General features: G+C 43.7%; 1 pseudogene; it reads right to left on the bottom strand.

The window, feature by feature from the left end:
• Positions 1-45: 45 nt before the first annotated feature.
• Positions 46-1,337, bottom strand: LOC104860769 (annotated as a pseudogene).
• Between the last annotated feature and the right edge of the window lie 2,324 nt (positions 1,338-3,661).

The raw sequence follows: 3,661 nt of genomic DNA, 5'->3' as shown, positions 1-3,661 counted from the left end.
GTGCGTCACAGCTTCTTTAACATGATCAATTCCCTAACACCTACACTACTGGTCTCCAGTGCTATTTTCTGCTTCCTGCTCTTTTGATGTGGATTCTTCCTTTCCTGTTTCTTCCCTCGCTCTTCTCACTGGTCCCGCTGCACCATTTTCATCACAGTCTTCATCACTATCAAATTTTATTTTCTTGCCCCAAAACTGTACTTTTCCTTTAACAAATCCAGGCTGGGCAGCTTTATTTCCTTTTCCTTTTCCTTTAAATCTGTGACCTTTTGATTTCCATTTGTGGAGGGATTCTTATTGATCTTTTATGATTTTTTTCAGAGCTTCCTTTCCACCTCTCCTTCCACTACTTCCCCCATCATTTCCTTGTCCCTCAGTTGTAGGCTACCACTGTTTGCGTCTTCGGCTTTATCTAGTGCCTCCTTGGGTCTTTATTGAAATAGAACTGCTCCTTCCTTTGCTCCTCTGACAGTCTGTCCATTTTATTTCACCACGCTTGGAGAAAAGGATGCGCAAGTTTCCTCCACAGGTCTGATCATCCAAGTCACCCGAGAATGTCAGCAAGTGTTCAACCTTTGCTTCTAGAGATTTCATTTCAGCATCTTCTGCTAGCTTCTGATTTTCTTCTTGCTCTTGTTTAGCTCTTACTTTAGCTTTCACTTTATTTTGCTTTCTTCATTTTTGCAAAATCATCTTCCTTTAAAAATATCATCAGGGGCTGGGGATTTAGCTCAGTGTTGCTGTTGCCTGCCTCACAAGAGCAAGGTCCTGAGTTCCAGCCCTGGTATCAGAAAAAAAAGTATTAGATGGTCTGTGTCTTTATACTTCTGGCAGGAAATTTCTACAAAACTCTTAGCAGATTCAATGCTATCAAACACAGCAAATATGGATCTCTTAAATGCTTTGTGTGATGCTCTTTTCATCTGGATATTGAGTACTTGACCTTTAACTTCTAAGCAGTCTTTGCTATCATCGAGGGTTGCATCCGTTGGGAAGCCTTTAACATACACAGATCTGTTTTTTACATCATTTTTTTACTCATCAGTCACTTTAGGGAGGGGTTTGTTCGGAGATCTTCTGATTTTAGTTTTATCTTTAGTGATTTCCATGAGTTCTGCTTTAAACTTGCTCTATAAAAAGTCTTTTAGGCTGCTGAAGCCTGTTGAATTTTATCATTATTTCCAGGGATACTCAACCTTCATCCAATTTGATCTGTCCCTTTAAAAATTTGCCCGGTGGCAAATTGAAGTTTCCAAAATAATACTCAATTTGATGATAGATTTTGGCCTCCAGAGCAGCTAGTTTTTCATTATCACCATTTTCAGCCATTGTGGCTAATCTGTTTGTGTAAGCCTGGAAAGCAACGCAGCTTGGAAGCTGAAAGGCTGCCGTGAAGACGCAGGCAAAGACCATACTAGAACCGCTTTCCGCAGCTTCTCTGACTCACCTGGGCTCAACACATGGGGCACCCCCAGCGACCGGTCCTCTGCGGCTGCTCCAGCCCCACCGGCCGCCTCTGCTATACTAAAGTATAAGTTTATGGGGAAAAAGAGCTTTAATTAGAAAGTTAGAGGGAGGCTAGGAAGAGACTCCAGCTTAGTAGCTGGAGCCGTATGCTCTGATACAGGGATTCTTGAAGGATCAGCTCGCTGCTGGGCTGGCCTCTGGTTGATCATTATTTCAGTCCTGGCGACATAGTTCTGGAATCTTTATGGCTGAGGGGTGTTTTCTAGAAAGATTGTCTCTGTTTGAGGTGGTCTCAGTCATGGTGAGGTAGGATAGAAGAAACAGAAAGGAGACAAAGAAAGTAGCAATGAAAACACTGTACTTTAAAAAAGACTGCAACTTCTGAGACCCAGCTGAAGTTAGCTGAGCAGATCCACCTCAGCTCCCTGGTTAAATTTAGGCTCCTTTCCTGCCACACCCATCACACCCATTTGTGAAGACACTTTCTTTTCCTGTTCCCCTGCCAAGCCGCTTTGATGGCCCCTGAATGCCTCTCTGCCCTTTCTAGATTTGGAGTCCCTGCGGGACACAGGCCATTCATTCTTCCCCATAGGAGAATCTAAGTCCTAATTGTTTCTCCATTTCCAATTATCAAAGGAGGCACCTTGTCATGTTATGATGCCTTTGTATAGGCCTCCTTCTAAGACTCCTTGTTTTGTTAGCAGTTTTTCTCCTGGAGTGGTTCCCTCCGCCTTTGTAGCTGCCAACTTCTATTTATTCCTTTCACTCTTTGTCATGTTATAGCTGAGTTTAGGGACTTAGGTTATTCATACATATTTTTAAATCAATATGTGGTTTTCTGCTTGAAACAATATAAAAAATAGATTTTACTTTTGGCAAGCGAATGAAATGTGATTTATGACTGCAGCCTGGTAATCTATGTGTATTTGACCATAAAGAATAACATCCGTGGTGTTCCTGACTAATAACTTGTCTCAAGTGGAATTCACAGCTCTTGATAAATTAATGATCTTGTCTGACAGACTAATTAAATTGCCATCCTGAGCTCACAGAAAAGCAGCTTTATTCAAAGGCCTCTAATCCTTTGTAGTTCTTAGAAACCAATACTGTACTTTCTTTTTTTTTTCCTTTTTTCTGGAAGAAACAGCAAATTGTTGGAGCAGGCATGAGCTAGCTCTGACCTCTGAGTCCTAGGAACCCGTACTTTTATGATGATGGATAAAGTCGTGTGGGTTACAATGCTCAGCGTCTCAGATGGGGGAGGAAGCCTTTAATTCCTTTCCTTAGAAAAGAGGCCACTGCTGCTCCTGTGACCCCCAGAAGAGGCAGAAAGAAAAACAGAAGAAAATAGAGGTGAGACTTTTGCAGCTTTCACCAGACAAATGCTTTGTGACCCTCCCGGCTGGTTTGGCCTTGATGGGTGTCCCTGGCAGAAGCCAAAACCTTCATCACACTAGACGTGGGAGGTAAAGGCACCTGAGCCAGCAGCACAGAGGCCTCAGTGCACACTGGTCAACTGTGACAGAGTCACTGCTGGCACCCCAACCTCTCACCACAAATGTCATCTCAGCCCAGACATGCAGAGGATGGCGACCCTGCAGCACATACATGGCCTAGAGGCAGACAGTAGTGAATGCTGAGAGAGCAGGAGGGCTGGAGCTCATTAGTATTAAGCTTGGTCTGTAGGGCAGAACCACTAGGCTCTGGAATGGACACACGAGGCACTGCAGGTCTGGGGAAGGATGTGCAACACAGGCCTCTGTTTTGTCTCCACCTTGTGTTCTCCACCGTGCAGGATAGCTGTGTGCCCATCCCTCCCCAAGGGGAAGGCTATGGGTTCTGGGAAGCATCCTTTAGAGTCTTCCTTGAGATTGCAGAGGAATTCATATTGGAAAATTATAAAAACACACACTTGGAGATGTCAGGAGACACTGTGATAGTTGGCAAATTATGTCAATTTGAGTAAGAAATGCCCAACTAAATTGGCTCATTTTAGTTCTGGGTGTGGAAGATCAGGAGACACTGTGATAGTTGGCAAATTATGTCAATTTGAGTAAGAAATGCCCAACTAAATTGGCTCATTTTAGTTCTGGGTGTGGAAGACTCATCCTAGGGAGGATTGTTGCCAGAATGGTACAAAAGGGAAAGGAAGAAAGAAGGCCTACCTCTGCTTCTTCCCAGGAGCTCCAGTCTG

Source organism: Fukomys damarensis, unplaced genomic scaffold, assembly GCF_012274545.1.
Source record: "Fukomys damarensis isolate Sample0158 unplaced genomic scaffold, DMR_v1.0_HiC HiC_scaffold_10, whole genome shotgun sequence".
NCBI classification, from domain to species: domain Eukaryota; kingdom Metazoa; phylum Chordata; class Mammalia; order Rodentia; family Bathyergidae; genus Fukomys; species Fukomys damarensis.
Note: the sequence above shows the minus strand (reverse complement) of the source record. Positions and strands in the feature narration are given on the sequence as shown.